We start from the raw sequence: 9,466 nt of genomic DNA on the forward strand, positions 1-9,466 counted from the left end.
AGGCAGCCGCCCGGAATCCGGCTTTTGTCCTGGCCCCTACGGACTTCTCCCCGCCCCCATCGGCTCACGGCGCGAGAGGTCCCGCGATTGGTCACACGCGTTCCCTAGCCTGAGCGCCAGAGCTCCTTCCAATTCGCTGCCCGGTATAGCTCCGCCCCCAGGGGCGGGACTCAGGTGCTGCTGGGACTTGTAGTCCATCTGGAGAGTCCGTCCAGACGGCTGGCGGGCACCGCCTCTTCGGAGTCCACAGGACTGGGGCGGGGACGGGGGCGGGGCCTCGGTGTGGGGAGATGGGCCGGGCTACGCTGCGAGGAGAAAGTACCGGGCGGGGGGCGGTGGCCTGATCACTTAGGGGCTGGGCGGACCGCCGCTCCGAAGGTAGCGATGGGGGGGTGGGTTTGGCAGAACAGGCTGTAGCACAGTTTTGGGGACCTGGAGACTCCGCCTTCTCTCCCTTTGGGAGAAACTAATGTCCGTATCCCAGCTACCTAAAATCGACCACAATGAACCCAGTTGTTTAGCCCGGCTTTTCACGTAGCTGTGGCAGACTGCTTTTGCATTTGCTCATGATCCCGCTCCATTGAGCCGGTGGGGCAAGAATGAGAGATCAGATCAGACCTCCCAATGTGAGATAGGGCCGGAATGGAGTGGAGTGAGTGGGGCTGGTGGGTGCTTGTCACACCGTTTTGCGTCCCGCTCACTTCTCCTCGCAGAGCTGAGAACTGAACGGGAGATACTAGCAGATACTAGCACAGGGCCCTCAGGGCCGGGGCCATCCCTGCGGGTCTCCTTCCCCTTATCCCCCCCATCCCAAGCTTCCACACTGGAATGAATAAACTGTTACCTCCCCTTTCTCCACTGCCCGTGAGACAGGCTATTTTCCAAACCAAAAACTGGAACACCCGGTCTGACAGGTGCCAGCGAACTAGAGGAGCAGAATATTTGAAATCAGGCAGTCCTGGAAACCAGGACATATATTTACTGCTCCGACATTCTGGAGCTTTCACCCCAGTCCTGTAGGTCTCCTGAACACTTATTTGACCCTAACAGCTACCTAGCTCCAGGAGGGAGAACCAATGGAGCCGTGGCCAGATCAGGTGAAAGGGTCAGCCCAGTGTGTGCAGAGAATCGCCATGCCTGTGCCCCTGCCAAGCACCCGGGTCATACTGACACTGCAATAACGTTGCGACATTCTTGTGGACAAAAACTTAAGGAAGCCCTCCTTCCCCCAATCCAGTTGTAGTCAGGAGTGGGGCAGGCAGCTAAATTTGCTACCCATACCTGAACCAAATGATCCCTGATGATGTCACTTTCTGGTCCCTTTCCTCCCAATCATCCTTTTGAAAGAACAACTCTTCACCTCCTCTCTGCTGGTAATCCTTGAGAGTCTTCTATTACTGTATGGATTGAACTCCAACCCTATCAAAGATCTACCCCAAAAGCACAAATCTTGAACTGTCACCTCTCAGTAGATAAAGAAAACATTTCCTATGAAGAAGTACTCCAGGGGGCACCTGGGTGGCTCAGTGGGTTGAAGCCTCTGCCTTTGGCTCAGGTCATGATCCCGGGGTCCTGGGATCGAGCCCCGTGTCGGGCTCTCTGCTCAGCCGGGAGCCTGCTTCCTCCTCTCTCTCTCTGCCTACCTCTCTGCCTACTTGTGATCTCTGTCTGTCAAATAAATAATAATAATAATAATAATTGTAGAAGTACTAAAAAAAAAAAGAAAGTTCTCCATTTGTGGCACTGGGGAGATAGCAACTCCAGACGTTTGGAGGCTAGCAAGAAGGTTGTAGTCAGGGAGGAATCACTTGTGTAGAAATGATCCTTCTGGTCAGAAAGATACATTCATCCAGAAAGCCTCATCCAGGTAGACCATAAACTGTAACAAAATGTTCATCAATTTGCCAATATCGATAATAATTTTCAATGCCCATGGTTTTGCCCCAGCAATTCCAGTTCTAACAATTTGTCCATCTCCTATACATGTGCATATGTACCTGAAGATCAAGCTCTTTGTTTTCTTCACTGCTGTGTCTCCAACACTTTGAATAGGGCCTGGTACGTAGTAAACACTCAATAAATATTTGCTGAGAGATTGTGTCCCCCATATAGGAGTTGCCAGGCCTAGATGTGAGTAGTTCTGGATGGGAGCAACAAGAAAGGAGCTTCCCAGGAAGTGAGAGAGGAGAGGTGTGGACCAGAGTTTCCACGAGCCAGCCAAGAACTGGGATTTTTCAGTTCTCTGAGTGGTTCCATCCTAGGTCTTTCCCCAACAGCTCTCAATCCTGCCAGGAAAAACTGTCTCATTACCCCACCATGCTCCCACAGAAACTTTTCTGCTCCAAAATGATCAATCTGGGCCCCATTTTCTTACCTTCCTGACTTAAAAGCTCTAAACTCTCCTGTGTTTGCCATTTGAATCACCTCCCTCCTCTTCTATATTGGGCTGGAAGACAAGTCCATGTCACCAGATACAGGAGAATATAGGCACAACCTCTGTGCCCAGGCCACAGGCATTCCACCACAGTAGCACTGGACTACCCACTGCCTCCCTCCTAGATTTAATCCACTTTAGTTACTATTCATTGAACACCTATTATGTGAAAGGTATGGGTGCCAATGCAGACTCCACATGGCAACCCCTTGAGCCAAGCTTCATCATGGTTTGCAGGTGAGCAACTGACCCTTTGGCAGGTGTCTCGCCTGGTCCATTACCGCCTAGTAGGTGAGGAGGAGGGAAAGAAAATCAGATTTAGTGATTCTCCCCCGACTTGGCTGGAAGCGCCTCAAAACCCAGGACAGTGCCCTGTTCCTTTTGACATCCTGGGGGTAGGCACACGTTAAGCACTCACCGTATATATGCCTGAATAAATGCTGGAATGAACATGTAAACGAAGGAAAGAAATTATAGGAGGATGGAAGAGGAAGGAAGAGATGCAGCCAGGATAAGCATCTACCTGTGTGTGCAGTTCTAAACCCACATGTCTCCCAGCAACAACCAGACATGGGGGTTTACACCAGAGGCCCATCATGACCTGCTCTGTAAAGAACCGGGCAGCTTCTCAGTCTTGCAATTTTCACTTTTTGCCCAGCACCGACCAATCTCCAATTGGAACCAAAGGCCATGACCGCGGAGTGTCCTGGGGAAACTCCCCAGGGAGGTGAGGCCAGAGCCAGCTTCTGGGCACAGGAAACATTCTCCAGCCAGCTCAAGCAGCTCCTGTCTGACCTCTTCCCAGAGTCTGCTCCCAGCTCTGCCCTCACTCTGTCTTAAAAATTGCCACTGGGGGGGCGCCTGGGTGGCTCAGTGGGTTAAGCCTCTGCCTTCAGCTCAGGTCATGATCTCAGGGTGCTGGGATCGAACCCCACATCGGGCTCTCTGCTCAGCGGGGAGCCTGCTTCCCCCCCACCCCTCTCTGCCTGACTCTCTGCCTCCTTGTGATCTCTGTCTGTCAAATAAATAAATAAAATCTTTAAAAAAAAAAAAATTGCCACTGGGTGGGGGCGGGGGGTGTGTGTGCCTGGGTGTCTCAGTGGGTTAAGCCTCTGCCTTTGGCTCAGGTCATGCTCTCAGAGTCCTGGGATCGAGTTCCTCACTCAGGCTCTCTGCTCAGCAGGGAGCCTGCTTCCCACTCTCCGTCTCTGCCTGACTGTCTACTTGTGATCTCTGTCTGTAAAATAAATAAATAAAATCTTTTTTAAAAAATTGCCATTGGGGCACGTAGGTGGCTCAGTCGGTTAAGCACCGGCCTTTAGCTCGGGTCATGATCTTGGGGTCCTGGGATCAAGCCTCACGTTGGGCTAGGGGTTCAGCAGGGTGTCTGTTTCTCCCTCTGCCCCCTGCTCCTGCTCTCCCTCTTGCATTCTCTCTTTCTCAAATAAAATAAATAAACATTTTTTAAAAATTGCCACTGCTTCATCCTCACCAGGTGTGTTCCTGGGAAATTCCCTCCTCTCTTCCTCTTTCAAAATGCCTCCCCTTAGGAAGACAGTATACCATTTCCTGTCCAGACTGAACCTGCAGCTCCTCCCAAAAACACATCACTTACCCTTCACTTTGACTTGACACTGTTAACTTAATCTCTGAACAAATGTATTACTTTTGCTCTTGTGTCTCTTTGCCATGTTCTGTGTTTGGAAATTCTTGGAAGGGCAGGTGGAAGCAGAAGTTGTGGTACGGATGAGAATTGCCAGCCTCTGTGAGGGCCAGAGTCCCTACCTTGACCCCAGTCTTTAGAGTCTAGGACTGTGCCTCAATCGTGGGGGCTTGAAGGCCTCCTCCCATGCACGAGTTGCACTTGCCTCTCTCCCTGGAACTTAAGCACTGCCTCAAGGATGTGGTGCTGCTTATTTAGGCCTCCTTGATCACAGAATCACAGAACATCAGACTCAAAAGAGACCTCAGAAATCCTTTTGTCCAATCCTTATTTTACAAAGGTAATACCGGTGACACAGAGGCTCAAAGGGGAGACCAGGCTGCAGATGGGCAGACCTAGGGAGGGCAGATGGATGCGTCACTTTGGAAACCATCTGGCATTATCTCATAAAACTGAAGAGACACAGGGGCGCCTGGGTGGCTCAGTGGGTTAAAGCCTCTGCCTTAGGCTCAGGTCATGATCCCAGCGTCCTGGGATCGAGTCCCACATTGGTGGACTCTATGCTCAGCAGGGAGCCTGCTTCCTCCTCTCTCTCTGCCTGCTTCTCTGCCTATTTGTGATCTCTGTCTGTCAAATAAATAAATAAAATCTTAAAAAAACAAAACAAAACAAAACTGAAGAGACACATACACGAAGAACTTGCAGCCCCACTCCTAGGTATACTCAGGAGAGTCTCATACACATGTGTGCCTGGAAATGCCTGGGAGATTGTCCAAAAACCGGGCAGAGCCCAGACTTCCTTCAAAGGTTGAATGGTTGGATAGGTTGTGATATCATTCACACAAGGAAAAAACTTGACAGCAGGGGGAAATGAATGAATTGCAGCCACACACAACAACTTGAATGAATCCCAAAAACATAATGTTGAGCAAAAGAAAATAGAACATAGAAGGTAGAGATGCAGTATGATTCAATTTACATTGAGTTAAAGCAAACAAACAAACCTAAATTCTATTATTTTTAATTTTTTTTAAAGATTGTATTTATTTATTTGACAGAGAGATGATGAGAGAGGGAGCACAAGCAGGGGGAGTAGGAGAGGGAGAAGTAGACTCTCCACTGAGCAGGGAGCCCAACATGAAGCTCGATCCCAGGACCCTGGGATCAGGACCTGAGCTGAAGGCAGATGCTTAATGACTGAGCCACTGTGGTGCCCCCTAACTTCTAACTATTTGGAATGGATACATAGGTGGGAAAACTGCCGAGAAAAGCAAGGAAATGGTTATTACAAAAAAACTGGATTCTAGTTCTTTCATTCAATCCATCTTGACTGAACACCTACAATGTGTTCTGTTGTAGGCATGGGAGCAACAATGAATCGGACAAGCAAAGATGTTCAGCCTTGCTTAGTTCACATTTTATCCGGGAAACAGCAGTAAACAAGGACAAAGAGGTTGCAGTTGTTTTTTGTTTGTTTGTTTGTTTGTTTGTTTATAAGATTTTATTTATTTATTTGACAGAGATCACAAGTAAGCAGAGAGGCAGGCAGAGAGAGAGAGGAGGAAGCAGGCTCCCTGCCAAGCAGAGAGCCCGATGCAGAACTCAATCCCAGGACCCTGAGATCATGACCTGAGCCGAAGGCAGAGGCTTAACCCATAGAGCCACCAAGGCGCCTGAGGTTGCAGTTTAAATAGGGTGGTTGGGGAAAGCCTCATTACAGAGGAGAAATTTGAATACAGGAAGGAGAGGAGAGGGTCAGTTAAGTAGCCAGGTGGGAGCAGTCCAAACCCAATTTCAAGCCATTTGGGGCTGCGAGAACACCCAGTGTGAAGGCCCTAGGAGGAGCATGTCTGCTATTTTCCTGTTCAAGGAAGAGTTAAGAGGCCAGGTGGCCAGAGCACAGGGAGTGATGGGGAGAGTAGCTTTTATTCTGTGTGAAACTGTAGGGTTTTGAACTGTAGGGTTTTGAACATAAAAATGACAGGATCTGACTTGTATTTTAAAAGGAATATTTTTGAAAATAGGGCAATTTTATTTTTTTTGACATCATTTTTTTTAAAGATATTTATTTATTTATTTGACACAGAGAGAGATCACAAGTAGGTAGAGAGGCAGGCAGAGAGAGAGGGAGAAGCGGGCTCCCCGCTGAGCAGAGAGACTGATGTGGGTCTCAATCCCAGCACCCCGAGACCACAACCTGAGCCGAAGGTAGAGGCTCAACCCACTGAGCCACCCAGGTACCCTTTTTTTCTTTCTTTCTTTTTCTTTTTTTTTTAAGTAAGCTCTACACCCAACACGGGGCTTAGACTCATGACCCCAAGATCAAGAGTCACATACTCTACCCACTCAGCTAGCCAGGTGCCTCTTTAAAGGAATACTCTAACTGCTGTGCTGAGAAGGAAGGAGGCAAGGGTAGAACAAAGAGAATTAGAAAGATATTACATAATCCTGGAGGGAGCCAGTGAGGGCTCAGACCAGGGCAGTAACCAGGAAGGTGGTGGTTACATGGAGAGGGGGTAGTGCAGGGATGAGATTGTGATTGGGAAGGAGTCTCACAGGGAGCCCAGGTTGGTAATGTTTCTTGACTTACCTGTGAGATGATTGCATGGCTGTTCATTGTACAGTTATTTAATCAACTGTATATGTAAATTTCATATATGTTCTTGCACCTATGTTATATTTCACAGTAGAAGGAAATATAAAGAAAAAAAGTGAGATATAAAGAGGTAATGTAAGGAACCTAGCTAATAAATGGCTGGAACAGGTTGGGAACAAATTCCAGGCCTTTTTACCCTAACCGATCCAACCTAGGCCTGGGCCCCAGCCCGGTTTACCTATTTCCCGGTGATGCGGTTTTGGGAAAGCTCTGCCACTTCTCTCAACCTCATTGTTTCATCTAAGAAACCAGGAAAATAGTGTGTGGCTTCATCCATCATCAGGATTCTGTCAAGATCTCAAAGAGCTCTGTAATCTATCAAAAAAACACACAGTATTATTGCTATGTAACTGTATTTATTTATTTATTTTTGAGAGAGAAATAGTATGAGAGAACGGACAGGTGGAGGGGCAGAGGGAGAGAGAATCTCAAGCAGACTCCCTGCTGAGGGCAGAGCCTACACAGGCTCGATGTCACAACCCCGAGATCTTGACCTGAGCTGAAATCAAGTCAGAAGCTTAACCGACTGAGCTACCTTGATGTCCCCTAACTGTGCTTTTTTTTTTTTTTTTTTTTTGGTAACAGCTTTACTGGTGCTTAATTGATGTACAATAAACTGTACACAATGTGTACAACTTGATGAGTTTTAACACTGGTATACATCGTGAAAACATTGCTACAGTCAAGGTAATGCATATATCCTTCACCCCCCACCCCCCAAATCCTCTCGTACTCCTTTGTATTCTATCCCTCCCTGCCCTACTTCTATATTCCTAGGAGGCACTGTTTTGTTTTTGGTTGATTAAGTATGTATTTATAGAATTGTATATTTTTAAATTTTTTTAAACGAATATTATTTTAAAGTTTAAAAAAAATTTACTTATTTGAGAGAAAGAGAGCAGAGCAAGAGAGAGAACACTAGTGAGGGGTAGGGGCAGAAGGAGAAGGAGAAGCAGGCTCCCCATCAAGCAGGGAGCCTTATGCAGGGCTCAATGGATCATGACCTGAGCTGAAGGCGGACACTCACCCCACTGAGCCACCCAGGTGCCCATCAGCTTGTCAATTATTTAAAAACATTTTTTTAAATTGAGATTGAATTAAACCTATAGATTTCCTCTTCGCAGGAGGATTTTCCAATTAACTGCTGGTCACTTCGGCAATGTGTTCAACTCACCCATGTGCCCATCTTAATAACATAGAACAGGATGAGTTTCACTCCAGTGCAAAGGGCTGCAGCTCCTTACACACCACTGGCCTTTGTTTACCTCCTTCCCTACTTAGGTCTCTTGGGCACCATTCCTACTCACCCTCGGCTCAAATGTGACCTCTTCTGTAAATCTGTCTCTAATCCAGCACAGCTCCTGACAGAGTTTTTCACTCATCTGTTCTCATCTCCTTCATAGGCACACAGAACTTCGAATAACTCAACATCACTTTGGGAAGTCATTATTGTCTATGCATCTTCCTCCCTGACTAGACCAGACTCTTCCAAGGAAGAAACCATATTATTATTTTTTTTTTATCTTGGCATTAAGGGCATTCTTTTCTTTTCTTTTTTTTTAAACTTTTTTTTTTAAAGATTTTATTTATTTATTTGACAGAGAGAGATCACAAGTAGACGGAGAGGCAGGCAGAGAGAGAGAGAGAGAGAGGGAAGCAGGCTCCCTGCTGAGCAAAGAGCCCGATGCAGGACTCCATCCCAGGATCCTGAAATCATGACCTGAGCCAAAGGCAGCGGCTGAACCCACTGAGCCACCCAGGCGCCCCGAAAGGCATTCTTTTCTTAATTACACTTTTATTTTGAAATAATTATACATTCATAGTCAGTTGTAAGAAATAATAAAAAGGGAGTGCCTGGGTGGCTCAGTCATTAAGCATTTTCCTTGGGCTCAAGTCGTGATCCTGGGGTCCTGGGATGGAGACCCTCATCTGGCTCCTTGCTCCGCGGGAAGCCTGCTTCTCCCTCTCCCACTCCCCCTGCTTGTGTCCTCTCCCTCTCTCTCTATAATAAATAAATAAAATCTTAAAAAAAATAATGAAAAGATCCCATGTACCCTTTCCCCGGTTTCTCTAAAAATGGTAACATCCTGAAAAACTCGAGTACAAGAACAACAGAAAACAGACGCTGATACGATCCACTGATCTTACTCAGATTTCTCCAGCCTTACATGTAATCATTGGTGTGTACGTGTGTAGAGTTAAGACCATCTCTTAACTATTTAAACGTTAACAATGATTTATTTAGCTCCTACTATGTGCCAGGCGGTTGAATTCTGGAAACACAAGGTTATGACAGGGTTCCTGCCTTAACGGAGGTCACGATCTCATTGGCTTTGGAAATTGATGTTTTTTTTAAAGTAATGTCGCAAAGGCAGGGTGTTCGCAGGAACCTAGCAGAATCTAGTCTACCTTTTTGGCCTAAGAGAGTGAGGGAATAGAAAGAGACGTGAGGAGAGGCCTTGATCAGAGCCTACCACTAGCAGGTGCTGAGTAAATGTGTTAAATTAAGGTTGAACCCAACGTTGTCTTCATGATACCCTTTGCAAATCCTCACAGCCTGAATGTGGCGGTACAAGGTGCACATGTCCTTGCCACGTATGCCTTATCCCTATTTGGAATTCTGCCCTCAATCCTCTTCCAACCTTTACTGGCTATAAATTCTGGACACCAGGCACGACTCTCGGCACAAAACCAACCGAGCGCGCAAGGGCAA

Source organism: Enhydra lutris, unplaced genomic scaffold (assembly GCF_002288905.1).
Source record: "Enhydra lutris kenyoni isolate GAN:26980312 unplaced genomic scaffold, ASM228890v2 scaffoldscaffold26, whole genome shotgun sequence".
Lineage (NCBI taxonomy): Eukaryota > Metazoa > Chordata > Mammalia > Carnivora > Mustelidae > Enhydra > Enhydra lutris.